The sequence below is a fragment of the Hyperoodon ampullatus genome (assembly GCF_949752795.1).
Source record: "Hyperoodon ampullatus genome assembly, chromosome: 10".
Classification (NCBI taxonomy): Eukaryota; Metazoa; Chordata; class Mammalia; order Artiodactyla; family Ziphiidae; genus Hyperoodon; species Hyperoodon ampullatus.
In genome coordinates, this window is record NC_136923.1 from 4,692,075 (window position 1) to 4,704,504 (window position 12,430).

Sequence of the window (12,430 nt, forward strand, 5' to 3'; positions counted from 1 at the left end):
TTTAGAAAAAATTTTCAGAAGTTTGTGATAGTATTAATAGTAACTATGTGAATAGAATTAATACTTAACATATTATTTACTAACCCTCTCATCAATCCCATAAAGTAGTAACAATATGTCTATGTTGAATTTGAGGAAACCGAAGTTTAGAGGGTTTAAATGACTTTCTCAGTATGTGTTTCAGAACCTAGGTCTATCTGATTCCATAGCCTATGGGTACTCAAATAATGTTGATTGCTTTAAAACTTCTAAAAAATAAAGTGAGTCAGAAAGGCAGAATATTATTCTATCAGTTAAGAATTCAGAATATCTGAAATGGGTGGAATTAACTTGCAGAGTAATAATAGACTCAACCAGAATTCTAAACGTTCATTACTAAAGAAGGATTTAATGCCTATGCACTGATAAAATGACTGGCCAGCCTTTTCTTCTTAATTACAAATAAACAGAGCTAAGAAATATATGTACATGGGTGCTGGGAGATATATTCTGCAAGATTTGAGCCTCATCACACCCTCTCTAAAATGGTTTGTGCCTATTCTGCCTATCTCTTAACCAAGAGAAAACTAATATATACAAAGCATTTTGTAAACTAAAAGTCACTATGAGAATATTGCATTCTGTTGTCTTTTTATGGTGAATTTTTTGTTGGTAAAATTAATGCTCATGAAAGAAAAATTTTTTTCAACTACCCCAATAATCATGCTGTGCTTTATAAAATTGAGATATAATTCACTTACCATAAAATTCACCCTTTTAAAGTGTACAGTTTAGTAGTTTCACAAGGTTGTACAGCCATCACCACTGTCTAATTCTAGAACATTTTTATCATTTCAGAAAGAAACTCCAGGGAATTCCCTGGCTGTCCAGTGGTTAGGACTCCACGCTTTCATTGTGAGGGCGTGGGTTCGATCCCTGGTCAGGGAACTAAGATCCCACAAGCCACGCGGTGCGGCCAAAAAAAAAAGAAAGAAACTCCATATCTATTAGCAGTTATCTCCCCTTTCCCCCATCCCTTCAGTCCCTGGCACCCACTAATCTACCTTGTATCCCTATAGATTGCCTATTCTGGGCATGTTATATAAATGAAATCATACAATATATGGTCTTTTGTGACTGATTTCATCCATGTTGTAGCATGTATCGGTACTTCATTCCTTTTTATTGCCAAATAATATTCTATTGCATAGACATACCACATTTTCTTTATTCGTTCATCAGTCTATAGATATTTGATTGTTTTACTTTGGGGCTATTACAAATAATGCTGATGTGAACATTTCTACACAAGATTTTTGTAGACATATGTTTATCTTTCTCTTGGGTATATACCTAGGAGTGGAATTGTTGGTTTATATGGCAACTCTGTTTAACCTTTGAGAATTGACCACACTGTTTTCCAAAGATGCTGTACCAATCTGTATTCCCTCCAGCAGTGGATTAGAGTTCCAGTTTTTCCATATCCTTGCCAACACTTGTTATAGTCTCATCTTTTTTATTGTAGCCATCCTAGTGGGTGTGAAGTGGTATTTCATTGTGGGCTTAAATTGAATTTCCTTAATAACTAATGATGTTGAGCATCTCCTATGCTACTGGTCATTTGTATATCTTCTTGGGAGAAATTTCTATTCAATTCCTTTGCCTCTTTGGTTTTTTTTAAATATTAACTTACAGTAGTTCTTTATAGTCTATATGTGCATGTCCATGTATCAGATACATGATTTGCACAATTTTTCTCCCATTTTGTAGGGTGTCTTTCCACTTTCTAAATGATGTCCTTTGAAACACAAAACTTTTCAATTTTGATGATGGCCACTTCATCTAATTTTTCTTTTGTTACTTATGCTTTGATATCATATCTAGGAAACCATCACCTAATATAAGTTCACAAAGAGTTATACCTATATTTTCTTCTAAGAGTTTTATAGTTTTAGCTCTTACATTTATTTTCCCATTTTTTAATTGTAATAAAATACATATAAAATTTACCATTTTAACTATTTTTTGTTGTTGTTTTTTTTTTTTTTTTTTGCCGTATGCGGGCCTCTCCCTGTTGTGGCCTCTTCTGTTGCGGAGCACAGGCTCCGGACGCGCAGGCTCAGCGACCATGGCTCACGGGCCCAGCCGCTCCGCGGCATGTGGGATCATCCCAGACCGGGGCACGAACCCGTGTTCCCTGCATTGGCAGGCGGACTCTCAACCACTGCGCCACCAGGGAAGCCCATTTTAACTATTTTTAAGTATGTTACAGGTCAGTGGTATTAAATACACTCATAATGTTGTGCACCTTTCACCACTATCCATCTCCATAACTTTTCATCTTGTAAAACTGAAACTCTATACCCAGTAAACACTAATTCCCATTGCCCACTTTTCCTAGTACCTAGGAACCACCACTCTACTTTCTATCGCTATGAATTTGACTACTCTCAATACTTCATATAAGTGAAATCATACAATAGTCGTCTTTTTGTGACTGGCTTATTTCCCTTAGCATAATGTCTTCAAAGTTCATCTGTGTTGTAGCATGTGCCAGAATTTCCTCATTTTAAAAAGCTGAATAATATTCCATTGAATGCATATACCACATTTTGCTTATCCATTCATCTGTACCTGGACACTTGGGTTGCTTCCACCCCTTGAGTATTATGAACAATGCCGCTGTAAATATGTGTACAAATCTCTCTTTGAGGCACTGCTTTCAACTCTTTTGTGTATATCCCCAGAAGTGGAATTGCTGGATCATATGGTAATTCTAGTTTAATTTTTTAAGGAACCACAATACTGTTTTTCATAGCAACTGTGCCATTTTATATTCCCACCAGCAGTGCACAAGGGTTCCAATTTCTCTGCATCCTCACTAACACTTGTTATTTTCTGGGGTGTTTTTTTGTTTTTGTTTATTTGTTTTTTGATAGTAACCATCGTAATGGGTATGAGATGGTATCTCGTAGTTTTGATTTTTATTTCCCCAGTGATTAGTGATGTTGAACAGGCTTTCATGTGCTTATTGGCCATTTGTGTATTTTCTTTGGAGAAATGTCTATTCAAATCTTTTGCCTATTTTTTAGTCAGGTTGAGTTTTTTTTTAGTGTTGTTGAGTTTTAGAAGTTCTTTATATAATCTGGAAATTAATGCCTTATCAGATACATGATTTGCAAATGTTTTCTCTCATTCTGTAGGTTGCCTTTTTACTCTGTTGATATTGTCTTTCGATGTGCAGATTTTAAAAGTTTTTATGAAGTTCAAGTTGTGTGTGGTTTTTTTTCTTTTGTTGCCTGTGCCTTTTGTGTCATATTCATGAAATCATTGCCAAATCCAGTGTGTGATATTTTTCTCCTATGTTTTCTTCTGAGAGTTTTATAGTTTTAGGTCTTTGATCCATTTTGAGTTAATTTTTGTGTATGGTGTGAGGTAAGAGTCCACCTTCATTCTTTTGCATGTGAATATCCAGTTTTCCTAGTACCATTTGTTGAGAAGAATGTCTTTTCCCCATTGAATGGTCTTGGCTCCCTTGTCAAAACATCAAAACCTTATATGCAATGATTTATTTCTGGAATCTTTTTTCCTTTGGTCTGTATGTCTGTCCTTATGCCAGTACCACAGTTTTGTGACTATAGCTTTGTAGCACGTCCTGAAATCAGGAAGTGTGAGTCCTCCAGCTTTGTTCTTTATCAAGGTAGTTTTGTCTATTTGGGATCCCTTGAGATTCCATATGAAGTTTAGGGTGGATTTTTCTATTTCTGCAAAAAAAAAAAATCATTGAAATTTTGATAGGAATTGCATTAAATCTGTAAATCACTTTGGGAAATATTGACATCCTGGCAATATTAAGTCTTCCAATCCCATGAACATGGAAAAGGTTTCCATTTATTCTTTAATTCCTCTCAGCAATGTTTCATAGTTTTTAAGGTACAAATCTTTTACCTTTTACTTCTTCTTTTCCAATTTGGATGCCTTTTCTTTCTTTTGCTTGCCTAATTCCTCTAGCTAGAACTTCTAGTACAATGTTGAGTAGAGGTGGTGAAAGCAGGCATTCTTGCTTTTGTTCCTTATCTTAGAGGAAAAGCTTTCAGTCTTTCACCATTGACTATGATGTTCACTGTGGGTTTTTCGTACATGGCTTTTATTATGTTGAGGTAGTCTACTATCCTAATTCCTTGAGTGTTTTTATCATGAAAGGGTGATAAATTTTGTCAAATGCGTTTTCTCCTTCTATTGAGATGATATTGTGGGTTTTTTTCCTTCATTCTGTTAATGCAGTGTATTACAGTGGTAGATTTTTATGTGTTGATTCATCCTTGCATTTCAGGAATAAGTCCCACCTGCTCATGGAGTATAGTCTTTTTAATATGCTGCTGATACAAGTTTGCTAGTATTTTGCTGAGGATTCTCGTATCAGAGTTCATGAGGGATATTGGTCTGTAGTTTTCTTGTAGTGTGTTTGCCTGGCTTTGGTATCAGGGTAATGCTGGCCTCAAATGAGTTTGGAAGTGTTCCTTACTCTTCAGTATTTTGGAATGCTCTTCAGTATTTTGGAATAGTTTGAGGGGTTTTCTTTATGGGAAGATTTTTTATTATTATTATTGATTCAGTCTCCTTAGTAGTTATAGGTCTCTTCATGTTTTCTATTTCTTCATGATTTACTCATGGTATGTTTTGTTTCTAGGAGTTTGTTCATTTTGTCTAGGTTATCCAATTTGTTGGCATACAATTAATCATTCTTATAATGTTTTATATTTCTGTAGAATTGTTAATAATGTCCTCACTTTGATTTCTGATTTCAGTAATTTGAGTCTTCTCTTTTTTTCCCCTTAGTCTACCTAGCTAAAGATTTGTCAATTTTGTTGATCTTTTCAAAGAATCAATTTTTAGTTTCATTGATTTTCTGTTTTCTATATTTCTTTTTTCTCTTCTATAATCTTTATTGTATCCTTTCTCCTGCCAGCTTTGGATTCAGTTTGTTCTTTTTTTATTCTAGTTGTAAAAGTTAGGTTGTTCATTTGAGATCTTTTTTTTTTTTTAATGTAAGTACTTATAGCTCATAAATTTCCCACTTAACACCACTTTTGCAATGTCCCCTAAGTTTTGGTATGTTGTGTTTTCGTTTCCATTCATCTCTAAGTTTTTTATAATTACCCTCATGATTTCCTCTTTGATCCATTGGCTGTTTAAGAATGTGTTATTTAATTTCCACAGATTTGCGATTTTTGCAGTTTCCTTCTGTTAGTGATTTCTAACTTCATCCTGTTATGGTCGGAGAAGACACTTTGTATGATATCTGTCTTTTAAAATTTGTTGAGATTTAATTTGTGGCTGAACTTATGGCCTGTCCTGGAGAGTGTCCCATGTGTACTAGAGAAGAATGTGTCTTTGTTGTTTCTGAGTAGAGTGTTCTGTATAGTGTGTTCAATCTAGTTAGTTTTTATTGTGTTAAGTCTTCTGTTTCCTCATACATCTTCTCTCTAGTGGTTCTGTCCATTACTGAGATTGGGCTATTTAAGTCTCCAATTATTATTGCAGAACTGTCCATTTCTTCCTTAAGTTCTATCAGTTTGGGCTTCACATATTTTTCTGGTTATTAGGTGTGTAAATGTTTGTGATTGTTATATCTTCTTGCTGTGTTGATCCTCTTATTAGCATCCTTTGTCTCTTACAACCTTTTAAAATTTCAAGTCTGTTTTGTTTGATTTTAGTATAGCTACCTCTGCTGTCTTTTGATTTCTATTCACATGGTCTTTTCCCTTTCATTTTCAGTCTGTTTGTATCTTTGGTTCTAAAGTGAGTCTCTTATAGGCAGCATGCAGTTGGAACAGAGTTTCTCTATAATATTCTGCCGTTATCTCTTGATTAGAGAGTTTAATGCATTTGCATTTAAATATTTACTGATGAGGAGGGACTTCTGTCATTTTGCTCTTCGTTTTATATATGCCTTACAGCTTTTTCTGTCCTTCATTTCCTGCATTCCTGTCTTCTTTTATGTTTAGTTGATTTTTTGGGTATTGAAATGTTTAAATCATTTCTCATTTTTTTGTATATATTCTATAGCTTTTTTCTTCATGGTTACCATGGGGATTACATATAACATCCTAAAATTACAGATTCACTCTAGTTTGAATTTATACCAATTTAACTTCAGTCACATAGAAAAACATTCTTGCTTTACAGCTCTGTCCCCACCCCTTTCAGTTGTTGTTGTCACAGATTACATCTTTATGCATTGTGTGCCCCAAAACATAAGCTAATAATTCTTTTACATACATTAGTCTCCTGTGTAGAAAACAAGAGTTAAAGTCACAACAGTACTAGCTTTTACACTGATAATTGAGGGGTTTTTTTTTCTTTAAATGTATTTGTAGAAAATAAAAAGTATAGTTGTAAACCATCACTACAATAATACTAGCTTTTATAATTGCCCACATATTTACCTGTATTGAAATCTTTATTTCTCCAATGTCCTAGTGTTTTTTCCTTTCACCTTGTAGGACTCCCTTGAGCATTTCTTGCAGGGCAAGGCTAGTGATCACAAATTCCCTTACCTTTTGTTTATCTGGGAATGTCTTGGTTTCTCCCTCAGTTTTAGAAATATTTATTTATTTATCTATTTATGTTAATTGAGGTATAGTTGATTTACAATGTTGTGTTTCTGGCATACAGCAGAGTGATTCAGTTTTTTATATATATATTCTTTTTCATATTCTTTTCCATTATGGTTTATTACAGGATATTGAATATAGTTCCCTGTGCTATACAAAAGGACCTTGTTGTTTATCTATTTTATATATGTAAATATATGTAGTATATGTGTGTGTGTGTGTGTGTGTGTGTAGTTTGAGATAAAAGAAATTTGCACGTATTGAGATACAGGGAAGTCATTCTGGCTTATGCATGAGTTAACTTGAATTTTATGCTAACTAAAATAGCCTGTTTGTGGCCTATCAAACATACATTGTACATCTGCTTTAATTATTAAAGAAAAGGGCACGCTGACCAGAAGTAAAGAATGTCCATGTCAAAAATAAAGATTCCTCTCTTCCTTAGGCGCCAATGCTGGGCCTTCTTTGATGATAAAACTCCCTTCCCAGGTGCCAAGGCCATGCTGACTTACTGATCTCTGATCTTCGTGGGGTTTTTTGTTTTTAAACCTTGAAGAAATGTAATGTTCTTTGTTCTGACAAGATATAAAACTGTGCTGGAAACCATGCTTCTCCAGAGGAGCTTCTCAGACTAATCTGGGAAGCTGGCTTCTGGGCTCGTCCTTAGTTTGGCTCAAATAAAACTCTTCTTACTATAGATTCTTTATTGATTATTTTCATTGGCACTTGTATCTGCTAATCCCAGACTCCTAATTTATCCCCTTCCCCTTTGGTAACCATAAGTCTGTCTTCTGTGTCTGTGAGTCTGCTTCTGTTTTGTAAATATGTTCATTTGTATCATTTTTTTAAAGATTCCACATATAAGTGATATCATATGCTATTTCTCTTTCTCTTACTTACTTCACTTAGCATGATAATCTCTAGGTCCATCCATGTTGCTGCAAATGGGATTATTTCATTCTTTTTTATGGCTGAGTTGTATTCCACTATGTGTGTATATATATATATATATATATTATATATACATACTGCATCTTCTTTATCCATTCATCTGTCAATGTACATTTAGGTTGCTTCCATGTCTTGGCTATTGTAAATAGTGTTGCTGTGAACATTGGGGTGATGTTTCTTTTCGAATTAAGAGTTTTCACCAGATACATGCCTAGGAGTGTGGTTGCTGGATCATATGGCAACTCTTTATTTTAGTTTTTTAGCAAACCTCCATGCTGTTTGCCACAGTAGCTGCACCAATTTACATTCCCACCAACAGTGTAGGAGGGTTCTCTTTTCTCCACACCCTCTCCAGCATTTATTATTTGTAGACTTTTTAAAAAAAATTATTTATTTTTATTTTTGGTTGCGTTGGGTCTTTATTGCTTCAGAGGAACTTTCTCTAGCTGTGGCGAGTGGGGGCTACTCTTCATTGTGGTGCGCGGGCTTCTCATTGTGGTGGCTTCTGTTGTGGAGCACGGGCTCTAGGCATGTGGGCTCAGCAGTTGTGGCTTGCAGACTCTAGAGCACAGGCTCAGTAGCTGTGGCGCACAGGCTTAGTTGCTCCGAGGCACGTGGGATCTTCCCGGACCAGGCCTCAAACCCATGTCCCCTGCATTGGCAGGCGGATTCTTAACCAGTGTGCCACCAGGGAAGCCCTATTTGTAGACTTTTTAATGATGACCATTCTGACTAGTGTGAGGTGATACCTCATTATAGTTTTGATTTGCATTTCTCTAATAATTAGTGATGTTGAGCATCTTTTCATGTGCCTATTGGCCAACTGTATGGTCTTCTTTGGAGAAATATCTATTTAGGTCTTCTGCCCATTTTTTGATTGGGTTGTTTGCCTTTTTCTGTTATTGAGTTGTATGAGCTGTTTGTATATTTTGGAAATTAAGCCCTTGTCAGTCACATCATTTGCAAGTATTTTCTCCCAGTCCTCAGGTTGTCTTTTTGTTTTGTTTATGGTATACTTTGCTGTGCAAAAGCTTCTAAGTTTTATTTTTGTTTTTATTTCTATTGTCTTGGGAGACTGACCTCAGAAAACATTGCTATAATTTATGTCAGAGAATGTTTTGCCTATGTTCTTTTCTAGGAGTTGTATGGTGTCAAGTGTTATATATGTCTTTAAGCCATTTTGAGTTTATTTTTGTGTAGGGTGTGAGGGAGTGTTCTAACTTTGTTGAGTTACATGCGGCTGCCCAGCTTTCCCAGCACCACTTGCTGAAGAAAGTCCTTTCTTCATTGTGTATTTTTGCCTCCTTTGTCGAAGATTAATTGACCATAGGTGTGTGGGTTTATTTCTGGTTGATCCATATGTCTGTATTTGTGCCAATATCATGAGATTTTGATTACTGTAGCTTTGTAGTATTGGCTGAAATCTGGGAGGGTTATGCTTCCAGCTTTATTCTTTTTTCCTCAGGATTGCTTTGGAAGTTCTGGGTCTTTTTTTTTTTTTTTTTTTTTGCGGTACGTGGGCCTCTCACTGTTGTGGCCTCTCCCGTTGTGGAGCACAGGCTCTGGACGCACAGGCTCAGCGGCCATGGCTCACGGGCCCAGCCGCTCCGCAGCATGTGGGATCTTCCCGGACTGGGGCACGAACCCATGTCCCCTGCACTGGCAGGCAGACTCTCAACCACTGCGCCACCAGGGAAGCCCTCTGGGTCTCTTATGGTTCCATAAAAATTATAGGAGTATTCGTTCTAGTTCTGTGAAAAATGTCATGGGTAATTTGATAAGGATTGCATTAAATCTGTAGATTGCTTTGGGTAGTGTGGCCATTTTAACAATATTAATTCTTCCAATCCAAGAACATGGGATATCTTTCCATTTCTTTGTATTATCTTCAGATTCCTTTATCAGTGTTTTATAGTTCTCAGCATGTAAGTCTTTCACCTCCTTGGTCAGGTTTATTCCTAAGTATTTTACTAAGTATTTATTTTTTAATGCGATTTTTAAAGGTTTTTTTTTTTTACTTTCCCTTTCCAATATTTCATTGCTAGTGTAAAGAAATACAACTGATATGTTAACTTTGTATCCTGCTACCTTGCTGAATTCACTTATCACTTCTAGTAGTTTTTATGTGGAGTCTTGAGGGTCTTCTGTATCTTAGTATCATGTCATCTGCGTATGATGACAATTTTACCTCTTCCTTCCAGTTTGGATACCTTTTATTTATTTTTCTTGTCTGATTGTTGTGTCTAGGACTTCTAAAACTTGTTGAATAGAAGTGGTAAGAGTGGGCATCCTTGCCTTATTCCAGATTTTAGCAGGAAGGCTTTCAGCTTTTCACCATTGAGTATTATGTTGGCTGTGGGTTTGTCATAAATAGCTTTTATTATGTTGAGATATGTTCCCTCTATACGTACTTGGCAAGAGTTTTTATTATGAATGGATGTTGAATTTTATCAAATGCCTTTTCTGCATCTATTGAGATGATCATGTGGTTTTGTCTTTTCTTTTGTTGATGTGGTGTATCACATTGATTCATTTGTGTATCTTGAACCATTCTTGTGACCCTGGGATGAATCCAACTTGGTTGTGGTGTATGATCTTTTTTATGTATTGTTGGGTTCAGTTTGCTAATATTTTGTTGAGAATTTTTGCATCTGTATTCATCAAAGATATTGGCCTGTAATTTTCTTTTTTGGTAGTGTCTTTGTCTGGTTTTGGTATCAGGGTGAGGTGGCTTTCTAGAACGACTTTGGGAGTGTTCCCGCCTCTTCACTCTTTTGGAAGAGTTTGAAAATGATTGGTGTAAGTTCTTTTAATGTTTTGTAGAATTCCCCAGTGAAGCCATCTGGTCTTGGACTTTTGTTTGCAGGGAGTTTTTTAAATTACAGATTCTATTTCACATCTAGTAATCAGTCTGTTCAAATTATTTCTTCTCGATTCAGTTTTGGTGGGCTGTATGTTTCTAGAAACTTGTCCATTTCTTCTAGGTTGTCCAATTTGTTGGCATATAGTTGTATCCTTTTATGGTTTTTTTGTATTTCTGTGGTATCAGTTTTTACTTGTCCTCTTTCATTTATTTTGTTTATTGGGTCCTCTCTCTTTTCTTTATGGTGAGCCTGGCTAGAGGTTTGTAGATTTTGTTTACCCTTTCAAAAACCCAGCTCTTGGTTTGATTGTTCTTTTTCTGTTGTTTTTTTAATCTCTGTTTATTTCCTCTCTGGTCTTTATTATTTTCTTCCTTCTGCTGACTTAAGGTTTTGTTCTCCTTTTTCTGATTCTTTAGATGGCAGGTTAGGATGCTTATTTGAGATTTTTTCTTGTTTTTTGAGGAAAGCCTGTATTGCTATGAACTTTCTTCTAAGGACAGTTTTTGCTGCATCCCATAGATTTTGTATGGTTGTGTTATCATTGTCATTTATTTCAAGGTATGTTCTGATTTCATCGTTGACCTGTTGATTTTTTAGTAGCATGTTGTTTAGTCTCCATGTAATCGTTTTTTTTTCTCTCATTTCTCTTTCTGTGGTTGATTTCTAGTTTCATGCTGCCATTGTGGTCAGAAAAGATGCTTGAAATGATTTCTGTCCTCTTAAATTTGTTGAGACTTGTTACGTGTCCTAGTGTGTGGTCTGTCCTAGAGAAAGTTCCATGTGCACTTGAAAAGAATATGTATTCTGGGTTTTTTTTTTTGATGTAATGTCCTGAAAATATCCATTAAGTCTAACTGTTCTATTGTGTCATTTAGGATCTCTGTTGCCTTATTGATTTTCTTTCTGGACAATCTGTCCATTGATGTCAGTGTGGTGTTAAAATTTCCTACTATTACTGTGTTCTCATCAGTTTCTCCATTTATATCTGTTAGTATTTGTTTTATGTATATAGGTGCTCCTATATTGGGTGCATATGTTAATGAGTGTAATAGCCTCTTTTTGTATTGATCCTTTTATCATTATATGGTGTCCTTCTTTGTCTTTCTTTGTGGATTTTGTTTTAAAGTCTGTTTTGTCTCACATGAGTATTGCTGCCCCCTGCTTTCTTCTCATTTCCGTTTGCATGAAATACCTTCTTCCATCCCTTCACTTTCAATCTATGTGTGTTCTTCGCTCTAAAGGGTTCCTTGTAGGAAGCATATTGTAGGCTCTTATTTTATTATCCAGTCTACCACCCTGTGTCATTTGATGGGGGCATATAATCCATTGACATTTAAGGTAATTATTGGTAGATATATATTTATTGCCATTGTAAATGTTTTCCAGTTGATTTTATATTTCTTCTTCGTTCCTTTTTTTGTTTGTTTTTCCTTTTGTGGTTTGATGGTTTTCTTTTATATTATGCTTGTGTTTTCTTCTTTTTGGTTTTTGTGAATAATGTTTTTGATTTGTGGTTACCCTGTTTTTCAGGTATGCTAACCTATTACTGTTATCTACTTGCTTTAGACTGGTTGTCATATAGACTCCAGATACATTCTAAAAAAAAAAATCTACAATTTCTTACTCTCCCACATTTTATGATTTTTATGCCTTCTTTTTTTTTTTTTTTTGCGGTATGTGGACCTCTCACTGTTGTGGCCTCTCCCGTTGCAGAGCACAGCCTCCGGCCACGCAGGCTCAGTGGCCATGGCTCACGGGCCCAGCCGCTCCACGGCATGTGGGATCTTCCCGGACCGGGGCACGAACCCGTGTCCCTTGCATTGGCAGGCGGACTCTCAACCACTGTGCCACCAGGGAAGACCCTATGTCCTCTTTTATATCTTCATGTTTATGTTTTTGCTGTTCATTTTAGTTATCACATTCACCCCCCAAAAATTTGTTTTAAATTTTTTAATCTGTGTACTGGCTTATTTAAGTGATCTACTTTCCTATTATGTTTTTTTTAAAGTAATTTATTCA

General features: G+C 35.7%; 1 protein-coding gene across 2 annotated transcripts in view; it reads left to right on the plus strand.

Annotated features, from left to right (window-relative positions):
- The window catches only part of NR2C2 (nuclear receptor subfamily 2 group C member 2), a gene marked incomplete at its 5' end in the record, with an annotated part of 64,544 nt that overhangs the window by 19,418 nt on the left and 32,696 nt on the right, over nucleotides 1-12,430 (plus strand). The gene's annotated exons all lie outside the window — the stretch shown is intronic.